We start from the raw sequence: 15,991 nt of genomic DNA, 5'->3' as shown, positions 1-15,991 counted from the left end.
CCAGCTCCCCACCCCCCACCGTCCCTCCCCTATTTCCCCTCAACTGACCCCAGACAGGGGATCGAATTCCTTTCTCATCTAAAATTAGCTTTGAAATTTTGCCTTTTGCATGTGGCGGAGAGTGAAAAATTTAGAAAGCCCAAGTATCTGTTTTGATGATCTTGTTTGGAAACGTGAAATTTTTATTATAATTAGCTATAGAGAGATAATTACTATAACCACTCCTTTATTGTTTTACATAAAAAATTATTGATGCATAATAGATGTGCATAGCTTTGGGTGCATGTGATAATTTAATACATTTATATGATTTGTAAAGATCAAATCAATGTACTTGGGTACAGTGGATGCTCAGAACTGATTATGTGAGTGGTAAAATCATCATCACCACCATTTCAGGAAAAGATGGACATTTGCTTAAAATTTAAAATATATGGGTTTTTTAAACTATCACAATGTTTTCAATATTATATTCAATAACAAATACATTCTGGTTTATAAATATAAATTGTCTGTATAGCCTGGTAGTAGTAACTTTGATACTTGTTAACTTTGACTGCAATAATAACAGCTCATACTTGAGAGTTTCTATGTTTCAGGCACTGTTCTGTTTTGCAAGTTTTATCTCACCTAATCTTAATAGTAATCCATGTAAGGCAAATACCACTACTACAACCACTACTACTATTATTTCTATTACTACTAATATTACTGTTGTAATCTGTATTTGACAGGTTAAGAAACTGAGTCCAAGGTAAATTAAGTAAGCTATCCAAGATTGCACAACTAGTAAGTAGTAGAGAAGATATTTTTTTAAATCAGTGTGCATTTAAGTTATGATTAAAATTTTAGGGAAATGATACTTTTATAAAACATTCAATCTTCCATTACACTCACATGTTATATATCTATTTATTTTAGTCACCTTTAAAGTCTGTCAATAAATTTTATAATTTTTCTTGTATTGGTGTCACACAAATAAAGCAGATTTTAAACTTCAGCATTCTGACTCCGGAGGCAAATTTGTAACCAAAGCATTACACTACTGTCTGACAATGAGGAATTTAATATCACTTTTCATTCTCTTTAGACAAGTAATAGAATGTTCATAACAGCAGTGTTTGTCATTACCCAAAACTGCAAATTATGCAAATGTCCATCAACAATAGACTGAATAAATAAATTACGGAACATTCCAACAATGAGAATGAACAAGTTACAACCTGATGCAACAACTTGGATGAATCTCACAAATATAAACGTTTAGTAAAAGAGGTAAAACTTAAGAGAATATATGATGGATGATTCCACTGATACAAAGTAAAGAACAGGCAAAATTTACTTATTCTGATAATGTTCAGGGTAGTGATTACCCTGAGGGTAGACATAGGGACTGGAAGAGGGCATGAAGGGGCATTTGAGATGCTGTTGTGTTTATTGATCTCAGTGCTAGTTACATGAACATGTTCAGTTTCTGAAAATTCATCAAGCCACAGTCTTAAGGCCTGTGTACTTTCTTGCTTGTTTATTCAATTTTAACAACAATATTTGAAATGTCAAAGATCAACATGCAAAAATTGATTTGATATTAAGAAGAAAAAGAAAGTCAAGCTTTTCCTATTTGGACACTATTCTATAAATGGACCATAACAAAGCACTGTTGCTGTCAAAAGAAACTAAGTGTATTATAAAGAATAATAAAAATTAAATAGTTCCTTGAAAATATTCATTCATTTTTGATCAAAAATAACATTTGACTTTTTAGAATACAGTTATTTATTTATTCACTTATTTAACAAATATTTAGTGGGCTGTTGCTCTTGTTGGTGACTGGGAAGCTTTTCCAGGTGCTATAGAGACAACAGTGAACAAGATAGGCAAGGTCCCTGCTCTCACAGAGCATACAATCAACACAAGAAAAGCAGTTTTAGTGGGGAAAATAATTTGGTTTTGAATATGTTGGATTTGGTACTTAAGTCAGTGAAGCATCAAATAGAAACATTGAGTAAGTGCAATTCAATAGAGAAGATCCAGGCTATAAATAAATTTGGGGAGTCATCAGCATAAAATCATTAGTTGTCAGGCATGTATGAGCCCTCTTAAAAGAGAAAAGCGTCTAGGATTGAACTCTGGGGAACTATACCATTTAGAGGTTTAATCAAAATATACGAGTTGTCAAAGCAATTAAGATAATACAACCTCTATTATAGGAGAAAAAGCAAGAGTGTGGTGTAATGAACATTAAAAGAAGAGAGGACTTCCAAGAAAAGGAAGTAATCAGCTGTGTCAAACACTGTTGAGAAATCAAGATGAAATGAGGATTCAAAAGTGTGTTTTGGATTTAATGATCTTGGGGCTGCAGATGGCCTTTTCAAGGACAGTTTCAGTAAAGTGTCAAAGCTGCATGTTAAGACTGAGTTGGTAAGACAATAAGAAGTGAGGAGATACAGACAGTAAATGTTGACAATTCTTTTCTGAAGTTGGGCTGTTGAGGGTGATTAGGCCCTAGCTTAAGACAGATATGATGCAAAGAGGTATCATGTTCCAATATATTTTATGTCTCTATGAAAATAGATGCAAAAATTCCAAACAAAATACTGACAAACCAAGCCCAGCGACATATAAAAAGAATTATAAAGCATGAAGAATTGAGATTTATCCCAGAAATGCAAGGTTGGTTTAACATATGAACGTCAATTAATATAATATACTTATCGGAACAAAGGACCAAAATCACACAATCATCTCCATAGACAAGGAAAATCATGTGGCAAAAATTTAACATTTCTTCATGTATTAGTAATTTTGGGCTGCTAAAACAAAGTACCATAGATTGGGTGGCTAACAAACAACATAAATTTATTTCTCACTGTCCTGGAGGCTGGAAGTCCAAGATCAGGGTGCCAGCATGATTGGATTCTTGTGAGGGCTCCCTTCCTGGTTGCATAGTGCCATATTCTCATTGCATTCTTACATGGCAGAAAAAGGGTAAGAAAACTCTCTGAGGTCTCTTTTATAACGGCACTAATACCATTCATGAGGGCTCCACCCTCATGACCTACCCTCCTAACACTATCATATTGGAAGTTAGGATACTTTTTTCTTTCCAACCTTTATTTTAGGTTTCAAGGATACATATGCCCTATAAGTAGTTTTTCAATCCTCACCCTCTGTATTAATCTGTTCTCACACTGCTATAAAGAACTATCTAAAACTGGGTAATTTTTGACAAAAAGAGGTTTAATTGGCTCACAGTTTTGCAGGCTGTACAGGAGACATGGCTGGGGAGGCCTCAGGGAACTTACAATCAGGGTGGAAGGTGAAGGGGAAGCAGGCACAATCTTCATATGGCAGAGCAGGTGAGAGAGAGAGAGTGAGAGGGCAATAACTACACACTTTTAAAACAACCAGATCTCATGAGAACTCTATCACTAGATAGCACTAGGGGGATGGTGCCAAACCATTAGAAAACACCCCCATGATCAAATCACCTCCCACCAGGCCCCACTTCCAACCTTGAGATCACAATTTGAGATGAAATTTGGGTGGGGACACATATCCAAACCATATTATCCTCCTTCTACCCCCTACCCTCACAAAGGCCCTGTTGTCTATTGTTCTCTTCTTTCTGTCCACGTGTGTTCAATCTTTAGATCCCCCTTACAGGTGAGAACATGCAGAATTTGGTTTTCTGCTCCCATATTAATTCTCTGAGGATAATGGCCTCCAGCTCCATCCATGTCACTACGAAGGACATGATTTTATTCCTTTTTATGGATGTGTAGTATTCTCTGTTGCATGTTGCATATGTACCACAATTTTCAAATCCAGTCTGCTATTGATGGACCATCTAGGTTGATTCTATGTCTTTGCTATTGTAAACAGTGCTGCAATAAACATATGCATTCAAATGTTTTTATGGTAGAACAATATATTCCTTTGCATATATACCCAATAATGAGATTGCTGGGTTGAATAGCATTCCTATTTTAAGTTCTTTGGGGAATCTCCAAAGTGCTTTCCACCATGGCTGGACTAATTTACATTCCCACCAACAGTATATAAGCATTCCCTTTTCTCTGCAACCTTTCCAGCATCTGTTGTTTTTAGACTTTTTAATAATGGCCATTCTGACCGGTGTGAAATTTTATCTCAATGTGGTTTTGATTTCCATTTCCCTAATGGTTAGTGATATTGAGCATTTTTTTATATGCTTGATGAATGAATGTCTTCTTTTCAGAAATATCTGCTCATACCATTTGCCCATTTTTTAATGGGGTTGTTTGTTTTTTCTTTGTTGGTTTAAGTTCCTTATAGATTTTGGAACTTAGATCTTTGCTGTATGCATAATTTTGCAAATATATTATCTCATTCTGTAAGTGGTCTGTTTATTTATTGATAGTTTCTCTTTCTATGCAGAAGCTCTGTAGTTTAATTAGGTCCCACGTGTAAATTTTTGTTTTTGTTTTGATTACTTTTGGAGTCTTCGTCATGAAATCTTGGTCAGGGATGATGACCAGAATGGTATTTCCGAGGTTATCTACTGCGTTTTTTGGTTTAAATTTATACTTAAGTCTTTAATTCATCTTGAGTTGATTTTGTGTATGGTGATAGGTAGGGTTTCAGTTTCAAATTTCTGCATATGCCTAGCAAGTTTTCACAGTCCCATTTAGTGAATAGGGATTCCTTTCCCCATAGTTTGTTATTGTTGACCTTGTCAAAGGATAGATGGTTGTAGGTGTTCAGCTTTATATCTAAGATCTCTATTCTGTTCCATTGATCTACATGTCTGTTTTTGTACAAGTACTATGATTTTTGGTTACTGTATCCTTGTAAGTATAGTTTGACATTGGGTGGTGTGATGCCTTCAGTTTTATTACATTTGCTTAGAATCGTTTTCTCTATTTGGGGTCTTTTGGGTTCCAAATGAATTCTAGAATGGTTTTATCTAATCCTATGAAAAACATCATTGATAGTTTCATAGACATAACATTGAATCTGTAAATTGCCATAGGCAGTATGGCATTTTAGCAATATCAATTTTTCCTATCCATGAGCATAGAATGTTTTTCTATTTGTTTGTGTCACCTCAGATTTCTTTGAACAGTGTTTTGTAATTCTCTGTGTAGAGATCTTTTACCTCCCTGGTTAACTGCATTCCTGGGTATTTTATTCTTTTTGTGGCTATTGTGAATGGGACTGCATTCTTGATTTAGCTCTCACCTTCAATGTTATTGGTGTATAGAAATGCTACTGAGTTTTACACATGGATTTTGTATCCTGAAACTTTGCTGAAGTTGTTTATGAGATCTTGGAGCCTCTGAGTAGAGATAATGGGCTGTTCTAGTTATAGAATCATATTGTCTGCAAGGAGATAGTTTGTCTTCCTTTCTTCCCATTAGGATGCATTTAATTACCTTCTCTCACCTGACTTTTCTGGCTAGGATTTCCAATACAATGTTAATTAGGAGTGGTGAGAGTGGGCATCCTTGTCTTGTTCAGGTTTCCAAGGAAAATGCTTCCAGCTTTTGCTTACAAAGTATGATATTGGCTGTGGGTTTGTCATAGATGGTTTTTGTTATTTTGAAGCATATTCCTTTGATGCCTAGTTTGTTCAGGGTTTTTAATATGAAGGGATGTTGAATTTTATCAAAAGCCTTTTCTCCGTCTATTGAAATTATCATATAGTTTTATGATTTTAGTTCTGTTTATGTATTGAATTACAATTATTGATTTGCATATGTTGATCCAACCTTGCAACCTCATATGACACACAAATTTCACCATCTCCTTGACCCTCTCTTTGTAATTGTGGTCATTCTAATAAGTATGTAGTGCTATCTCATTGTGGATTTAATATGTGTTCCTGTTGAGAATCTTCTCATGTGTTTATTTGCCACCTATGTATCTTCATAGGTGTAAAGTTTATTTAAATCCTTTGTTCATTTGTTCATTCGAATGTTTATTTTCTTATTATTGAGTTTTGAAAGTTGTTTATATATTCGAGAATTAAATCCTTTACCAGCTATATTATTTATATTCTTTGCAAATACATTTCCCCAGTCTACAGCTTGTATGTTTTCTCTGACAGTGTCTTTCGAAGAACAGAAATGTTATTCTAATAAAGTTCAATTTATCATTTTTTTTTCTCTTCTATGAACCATGATTTTGGTGTTGTAGCGGAGAAGTCTTTGCTTAACCAAAGGTCAGAATTTTCTCCTATGCTTACTTCCAGAAATTTCACAATTTTAGAATTTATATTTATGTCTGTGATTCAATTTGAATTAATTGTCTTAAGTGGAGTACAGTGTGGAATCAAGTTTGTGTGTGTGTGTGTGTGTTTCCTTACAAATATCCAGTTGCTCCAGCATCATTTATTGCAATGTGCTATTCTTTCTCCACTTTATTGCCTTTGTTCTTTCATCTACATTAAATAGATCGCATCTTCTGGTTCATTGATCTATTTTTCTATATTAATGTCACTACTTTGCTTTTTGTAGTTTTATAATCAGTCTTGAATTCTGGTGGTGAAAATCCTTTGACTTTTTCTCCTTTTTCAAAGTTCTAGTTATTGTAGGTTCTTTGAATTTTCATACTAATTATAAGACCAGTTTGTCAATTTCTTAAAAGAACTGCTGGAATTTTGAATGGAACTATGTTGAATCTGTACATTAATTTGGGGAGCATTGACACATTAGCAATCCATGAATATGTTACAGATCCCCATTTAGTTATGTTTGCCTCAATTTTCTTAGCAATATTTTATAGTTTTCAGTGTACAGTTATTTTGCATGTTTAATCAAATGTATATACTTTTAAGCTATTGTAAGTGGTATTGTTTTTAAATTTCAATTACTGAATGTTCTTTGCTACTATTTGGAACTACAATTAATTTTTGTACATTGATCTTGTACCTGCTAAATTCACTTATTAGTTCAAATAGTTTTCTTGCAGATTCAATCAGATTTTCTACCTAGATGATCATGTCACCTACAAATAAAAATAATTTAATTTTTATTTTAAATCTAAATGCTTTTTATTGCTTTCTCTTTCCTTATTTACACTGGTGAAAACCTTCACTACAATGTTGAACAAGTGGTCTTTAGGAGACTAAAGAAGTTCCCTTCTATTCTTAGTTTACTGAGTTTTTCTCAGGAATGGATGTTGGATTTTGTCAAATGTTTTCTATGCATCTATTGAGGTGATTATATATTTTTTCTTTTAAAGTCTGTTAATATGGTAAATTACATTGATTTTCAAATGTTAAGCTAACCTTGCATTGCTGGACTAAACCTCACTCTGTCATGATATATTATTATTTTATATATTGTTCAATCGAATTTGGTGAATTTTGGCCAAATTTTTTGCATCTATGCTCAAGAGCGCTATTCTGTGGTTTTATGTTCTTTTAAATTTTTTTGTAATATATGTTGGATTTTGTTATCAAGATAATATTGGCCTCATAGAATGAGTTGGGAAGTATCTCTGCTTCAGTTTTCTGGAAGAGTTTGCATAGATCGCTTTTATTTCTTTTTCTAACGCTTAGTCGGATTCACCAGTGAATTTACATGACTCCAGAGTTGTCTTTGTAGGAAGGTGTTTAACTACAAATTCAATTTCTGTAATAGATATAGCTAATTCAGATTATCTATAGCTTTTCCAGTGAAATTTGATACTTTGGGGCTTTCCCAGAATTGTACCCGTATATCTAACTTAGTAATATTATTGACAAAATATTCTTGGTAATAGTCCCTTATATTTTTTTTACCATCTAATATATCTGAAGAGATGTCACTTCTGTCACTCCTGATGTTAGTAATTTGTGTTATCTCTATGTTTTCCTACTGGCCTGGTTAGAAGCTTATCAATTTTACTGATCTTCTTAAAGAACTATCCATTTCATTGATTTTAAAAAATATTCTGCTGCATTCTATTTCATTGATTTCTTCTCTAATCTGTATTATTTTATTTTTCCTGCTTAATTTACATTTTATTTGCTTTTCTTAATCTAACTTTTAAATTTAGTGCTAATGTAATTTATTTGAAACCTTTTCTCATTTCCAATATAAGCAGTTTTAAGAAGACAAAAATACAGCTATTTGTTCTTTTCCAGTGTGTTTTATTATTACTAAGGTATAAGTGTTTACATTGTTTGTGTAAGCTGTTATTCTTATCCTAGATTTACATTTTGTGCCACAAGTTACAACCTCCCACAGAGCATAAAACAAAATACCATCTAAAATGTGATATCCTGCAAAAACTACAATGAAATTCACCAATTAGAATATCTTGCATCTAAATTTAAAACATGTTAAATTAAAAAATATATAACTTAAACTTTTATTTTAGATTCAGGGGGTACATGTGCAGGTTTCTTACATAGGTATATTGTGTGATGCTGAAGTTTAGGGTATGAATAATCCCACAACCCATGTAGTGAGCATAGTACCAAATAGGTGGTTTGACAGCCCTTACTTGCCTCGCTCTAACCCCTCTCTTTTAGTACCCAGTGTCTATTGTTGCCAACTTTATGTCCATGTGCACCCAATGTTTCTAATATAAACTTTCTTATTCTTATAAATTTCCCTCTAATGACTAGATAAGCTGCATTCTACAAATTTCAATATGTTGCATTTTTATTTCTATTTATTTTTGGATACCTTATAATCTCTCTTTTGGTTAATTTTTTTAACCCATTGGTTATTTGGAAGTGTGTTGTTCACTTGCAAATAGTTCACGATTTTTCCAGTTATATTTCTAGCATTGATTTCTAATTTAATTCCATTGTTGTCAAAGTACATAAGTTCATGTTCTAGAATATGCTTTATTTTGTTAAATGTTTTGTGTACACTAAAAAACAATTTGTATTTTGCCATTGTTGAGTGGAATATTTTATAAATGTTAATTAGATCAGCTTGGCTGAGACTGTTGTTCAAATCTCCAATAATCTAATTGATTTTTCTGTCTACTTACTCTGTCATTTATTGATAGAGGGGTGCTGAAATCTGTAATTGTGAATTTGTCTATTTCTCTTTGAAGAGAAGATTATATATATATATATATATATATATATACACACACATATAAATATGTATATTAGGCTGCTCAAAATTGTCACGCAGCTCACTGATGTTTTGTTCACTTTTCTTTATCTTTAGTCTATGATTTTATTTTGGATAGTTGCTATTGCTAGTCTTCAAGTACACTAATCTTTTTTGATTTTTAATTTTTGTGGGCAGATAGTAGTAGGAGGTGGAGGACAAGGGATGATTAATGGGTACAGAAAACAGAAAACAATAAATAAGACCTACTAGTTGATAGCACAACAGGGTGACTATAGTCAACAATAACTTATTTGTGCATTTCAAAATTGTACATTTTTTAAAAAGAATACAATTGGATTGTTTGTACCACAAAGGATAAATACTTGAAGGGATGGCTTCCCCATTCTCCATGATATGATTATTATGCTTTGTATTAAAATATCTCATGTCAATTGAGGGGCAAGATAGTCTACTGGAGAAAGCCAGGAAGAACATCTGCCACTGAGAGAGTGAGACATCAGGAAGATGGGCACATTACTAGCAGGTCTTCAGAGAGAAGGCATTGAGAGTGAATGGAGGAAAAACACAGATGCTGTAATGAATGGGGAGGCAGCTGGGAACCCTGTTGGTGATAAAGCACACTGGGACTCACTTTTAGCCCTCAATGACTCCTGGAGAATGGTTAAGTTAAACAGGCAAAGAACAACCCATTCTCACCACAGCCCTCTGGAATCCCAGCAGAAGGAGACCCTGTGGTCACCATGGGCACTTGAGTTGGCAGGGCAAGTTGCTTAGAGAAGTGTTAGGGTTGGAACTCCAGCTGGCACAGAGCCCAGAAGGTTTAGTGGGGGAGCATCTGTAGTGGAGCATAGCCAGGGAGACCCATCTGCCTAGGCTCGACTTGTTCCTATAGAAGACTTTAGCCGTAGGGGAACTATGACACCTGACCACTCCAGGGTAGTCCTGTCCAGGAGACAGGGCCAGTCCAACCTGAGTACCTGTCAGTCTGCTGTCCTCTCCTGGGACTCAACCTGGCCATGCTTGCTTACACAGCAGTCTCTGTTACTCAGGGGGTATACACCTGAGGGCCTGCATCATAGCTCCTGAACTGGTGGACTATGCCTGACCAGCAGAGATCTTCTGTAGAATGGCCCTTGTGTACATGCACCAGCCTGCCCATCCCTTCCCCCTACTGCAGCAACTCCCATGTCACTTGCCTGCATGCATTCGCCCTCAGCCACCCTCAACATCACTTTACCAATGCATGTTCACACAGATGAACTTTGCCTTTCCTTCTCCATGAGTGCATATGTGTGTGTGTATCCTGGGGTGCCACTACTGCCAATAGACGTGCACCTCTGCCCCTCCTCCATCATACTGCTATTGCCATTGGAGTATTGGTGAGACTGGTGCCCATCAGCCCTGCCCCTGCCAGCACTCCACCCCTACACCAATATGGCCATAGACATGAAACTAGGCTTGGGAAACAGTGGACTCACCACCTCCCTGATCAGTCACTGCCACCCATGTGAATGCACACAGCAAACACACACAGTTTTATGCCCACCAGCACACTGGCCCCATGCTAATACAGCCACTGGCATGAATGCATGCATAGTCACCAGTGGGGCACCCCATCCCAAGTCTTGCAGCCCTGTGAATACCCATACAGAGGCCAGCACTCCAGCCAACAAGTATGCCCCCTGCTGCACGGTCACTGCTACTTCTGCTGCTGGCACATATGAATGAGGATGGATCCTGCTGCCACTGCCCTAAAAAGAGCTTTTTCTGGCATCACCCATTTGAGTGTTGTGACCAGTGGGTCCTGGAGCACCTCAGGGCCCTCCAGCACAGAGGGTGCCTAACCATGAGTAGCGAGAGAACAAAGCTGGGGTCAATATCACTCCCCTGAGTTAGGACATGCAGTCTAAGATTCCTGTGTTGAAACTTGGTCCCCTAAAATCTTCCAAAAACAAAACCAGTTGACTGAACCCACCTTATATCGCAATCAAACCTTCAGGGTCATCAAATAGGACAAAGGAAATAAATAACTTCCAAAGGACAGCAACCTCAATGATTGATAGAACATCAGCCCATAAAGATGAGAATGAACCAGGATAAGAACTCTGACAACTGGAAAAGCCATAATGTCTTCTTTCCTCCAACAACTGCATTAATTCTCCAGCAAGTATTTGTAACCAGGCTAAGATGGCTGAAATGACAGAAATAGAATTCAGTCTATGAATAGGAACGAAGATCATCAAGATTCAGGAGAATGTTGAAACCCAATCCAAGGAAGCTAAGAATCACAATAAAATGATATGAGAGCTGACGTACAAAATAGCCTGTATAGAAAAATAATGTAAGTGATCTGATACAGCTGAAAAACATACTACAAGAATTTCATGATGCAATAGCAATTATTAACAGCATAATAGACCAAGCTGAAGAAAGAACCTCAGAGTTTTAAGGTTTGCTTTCTGAAATAAGACAATCAGACAATAATACAGAAAAAAGAATGAAGATGAAGGAACAAAACCTCTAAGAAATACTGGATTATGTAAAGAGATCTATGATGCATTGGTATCCCTGAAACATGGGGAGAAAGGAAACAACTTGGTAAACATATTTCAGAATATCATCCATGACAACTGCCCCAACGTAGCTGGAGAGGCCAACTTTCAAACCCAGGAAATGTAGAGAACCTCCACAAGATACTTCACAAGATCATCCCCAAGACACATAATCATCAGATTCTCCAAGGTTGAAATGAAAGAAAAAATGTTAAAGGCAGCTAGAGACAAAGGACAAGTCACCTACCAAGGGAAGCCCATCAGGTTAACAATAGGCCTCTCAGCAGAAATTCTACAAGCCAGAAGAGATTGGGGACCAATATTCAACATTGTTAAAGAAAAGAAATTCTAATCAAGAATTTCATATCCAGCCAAACTATGCTTCCTAATCAAATAAAATCCTTTTCAGGAAAGCAAATGTTGAGGGAATTTATAACCACCAGACCTGCCTTACAAGAGCTCTTGAAAGAAACATTAAATATGGAAAGGAAAGATCATTACCAGCCACTACAAAAACACACTTATGTACATGGAATAGTCACACTCTAAATCAATGACAAAAAGAAGTCTGCATAATAACAATAATTTGATGAAAGGATCAAATCCACAGATATCAATACTAACCTTAAATGTAAACAGACTAAATGCCTCAATTAAAAAATACAGAGTGGAGAGCTGGATAAAAAAGCAAGACCCAATGGTATACTGTCTTCAAAAGACCAATCTCACATGCAGTGACACTCACATGATGCTCAAAATAAAGGGATGGAGGAAAATCTATCAAGCAAATAGAAAACAGAAACAATGGAGTTGCAATCCTAATTTTAGGCAAAACAGACTTTAAATTAAGGATCAAAAAAGATAAAGAAGGGCATTACATAGTGGTAAAGGGTTCAACTCAGCAACTATCCCAAATACATATGCACCCAACCCAGATTCACAAAGCAAGTTCTTAGAGAAGACATTTAGATTCCCACAAAATAATAGTGGGAGACTTCACCCCACTGACAATATTAGACCATCAAGGCAGAAAATTAGCAAAGATATTCAGGACCTGAACTCAACACCAGATCAAATGGACTCAATAGATATCTGTAGAAATCACCACCCCAAAACAACAGAATATGCATTCTTCTCATAGCCACATGACACATATTCTAAACTCAACCACAAAATGTTACATAAAGTAATCCTCAGCAAATGCAATAATGAGAATGCACGGACACAAGGAGGGGAACATCACACACTGGAGCCTGAGGGGTGGGGGCTAGGGGAGTGATAGCAGGGGGTCAGGGGACTGGGGAGGGATAGCATTAGGAGAAATACCTAATGTAGATGATGGGGCAATGGGTGCAGCAAACCACCACCATGGCACATGTATACCTATGTAACAAACCTGCACAATCTGCACATGTACCCCAGAACTTAAAGTATAATAAATAAATTAAAAATAATAATAATATCAATCACTGTCTCAGACCACAGTGTAATAAAAATAGAAATCAAGACTGAAAAAGTCACTCAAAACCATAAAATCACATGAAAATTAAACAACTTTCTCCTGAATGACTTCTGAGTAAATAACAAAATTAAGGCAGAAAGAAAATGTTCTTTAAAACTAATGAGAACAAAAATACAACATACCAGAATCTCTGGGACATACCTAAGGCAGTATTAAAGCAAGAGCAAACCCATCCTAAAGCCAGCAGAAGACAAGAAATAATCAAAATCGGAGCCGAACTCTGAGAATGAAACCGGAAAAGACATTCAAAAAATCAACAATCCAGGAGCTGGGTCTTTAAAAAAAGTTAATAAGATACATAAACCATGGCTAAATTAATAAAGAAGAAAAAAGAGAAAATCCAAATAAATACACTTAGAAACAACAAAGGGGTTGTTACCACTGACCCACAGAAATACAGATAACCCTCAGAGACTACTATGAACACGTCTATGCACATAAACCAGAAAATATAGAAGAAATGGATAAATTCCTAGACAAATACACCCTCCCAAAACTGAAACAAGAAGAAATTGAATTCCTGAACAGACCAATAATGACCTCCAAAATTGAATCAGCAATAAGTAGCCTACCAACCAAAAAAAGCACAGGACCATTTGGATTCCCAGCCAAATTTTATCAGATGTATAAAGAAGAGCTGGTACTATTCTCACTAAACAATTCCAAAAAATTGAGAAGGAGGGACTCATCTCCAACTCATTTCATGAGGTCAGCATCATCTGATACCAAAACCTGGCAAAAACACAACCAGAAAATAAAACTTCAAGGAAATATCCTTGATGAACATAGAGGCAAAAATTGTCAACAAAATACTAGCAAACTGAATGCAGCAGAACATCAGAAAGCTAATCCACCACGATCAAGTAGGCTTTATCCCTGGGATGCAGGATAGGTTCAACATATGCTAATCAATAAATGTAATTCATCACATAAACAGAACTAAAGACAAAAATTACATGATTATCTCAATAGATGGAAAAAGGATTTCAATAAAATTCAATATTGCTTTATGTTAAAAGCTCTCAATAAACTAGGTATGGAAAGAACACACCTCAAAGTAATAAGAGCCATTCATGACAAACTCAAAGCCAACATAATACTAAATTGGCAAAAACTGTAAGCCTTCCCCTTGAAAATGGCACAGGAAAGGATGACTTCTCTCACCACCTCACCACTCCTATTCAATATAGCATTGAAAGTCCTGGCCAGAGGAATTGGGCAAGAGAAAGAAATAAAATGCATCCAAATATGAAGGGAGGAAGTAAAACTATTTCTGTTTGCAGACAACATTATTCTATATCTAGAAAACCCGATAGTATGAGTCCAAAAGCTCCGTTAGCTGATAAAGAACTTTAGCAAAGTTTCAGGACACAAAATCAACACACAAAAATCAGTATCATTACTATACACCAACAACAGCCAAGCCAAGAGCCAAATCAACAATGAAACCATATTCACAATCATCACAAAAAAGAATAAAATACCTAAGAATCCAGCTACCCAGGGAGATGAAAGATATCTACAATGATAATTACAAAACACTGTTTGAAGGAATCAGAGATGACAAAAACAAATGAAAAAATGCTCCATGTTCATGAATGAAAGAATCATCATTAAAATGACCATATTGCCCAAAGCAAGTTACAAATTCAATGTTATTCCTATCAAATTACCAATAACATTCTTCACAAAACTAGAAAAACTATTTTAAAATTTTCATAGAAATGAAAGAGCCAGGATAACCAAGGCAATCCTAAGCAAAAGAACAAGCTAGAGGCATCACATTACCAGATTTCAAACAATACTCCAGGGTTACAGTAATCAAAACACCATTGCACTGGTACAAAAAGAGACACATAGACCGATGGAACAGTATAAAGAGCTTAGAAATAAGGCTGCACACCCACAACTATCTATCTGATCTTCAACAATGCTGGCAAAAAGAAGCAATGGGGAAAGGACACCCTTTTTAATAAATGGTGCTAGGATACCTCACTAACTATGTGCAGGAGATTGAAACTGGACCCCTTCTTTAAACTATACACAAAAATCAACTCAAGATTAATTAAAGACCTAAAACTCAAAATCTATAAAAACCCTAGAAGAACATCTAGGCAATAGCATTGAGGACAGGCACGGGCAAAGATTTCATGATGAAGAACCAAAAGTAATTGCAGCCAAAAGCAAATATTGACAACTGGGATCTAATTAAACTCTAGAGTTTCTGCAAAAGATACTAGTAACAGATCAAACAGACAACCTATAGATTGGGAGAAACTATTTACAAACTATGCATCTGACAAAGGTCTAATATCTATTATCTATAAGAAACCTAAACAAATTTACAAGAAAAAAAATCTAACAACCCCATTAAAAAGTGGGCAAAGGACATACTAGGAAGGTCAAGCCATGCTAATGATCCATTTAAGGCTGATGATGAACAAACACTTTTCAAAAGAAGACATACTATGCAGCTAATAAGCATATGAAAAAGCCCAGTATCACTGATTATTAGAGAAATGCAAATAAAAACTACAGTAAGACACCATCTCACACCAAATGGCCATTACTAGAAAGTCAAAAAATAACAGATGCTGGTGAGGTTGTAGAGAAAAGATAACACAGAACTGCTGGTGGGTGTGCAAATCAGTTCAACCATTGTGAAAAGCAATGGTGATTCCTCAAAGAGCTAAAAACAGAACTACCATTCAAGTCATCAATCTCATTATTTAGTATATACCAAAAAAATATAAATTGTTCTATCATAAAGACACACGCATGCATATGTTCATTGAAGCACTATTCACAATAGAAAAGACATGGAATCAATCTAAAAGCCCATCAATGGTAAA

The sequence above is a fragment of the Cebus imitator genome, unplaced genomic scaffold (assembly GCF_001604975.1).
Source record: "Cebus imitator isolate Cc_AM_T3 unplaced genomic scaffold, Cebus_imitator-1.0 Scaffold777, whole genome shotgun sequence".
In the NCBI taxonomy this organism is placed as follows: Eukaryota; Metazoa; Chordata; class Mammalia; order Primates; family Cebidae; genus Cebus; species Cebus imitator.
Note: the sequence above shows the minus strand (reverse complement) of the source record.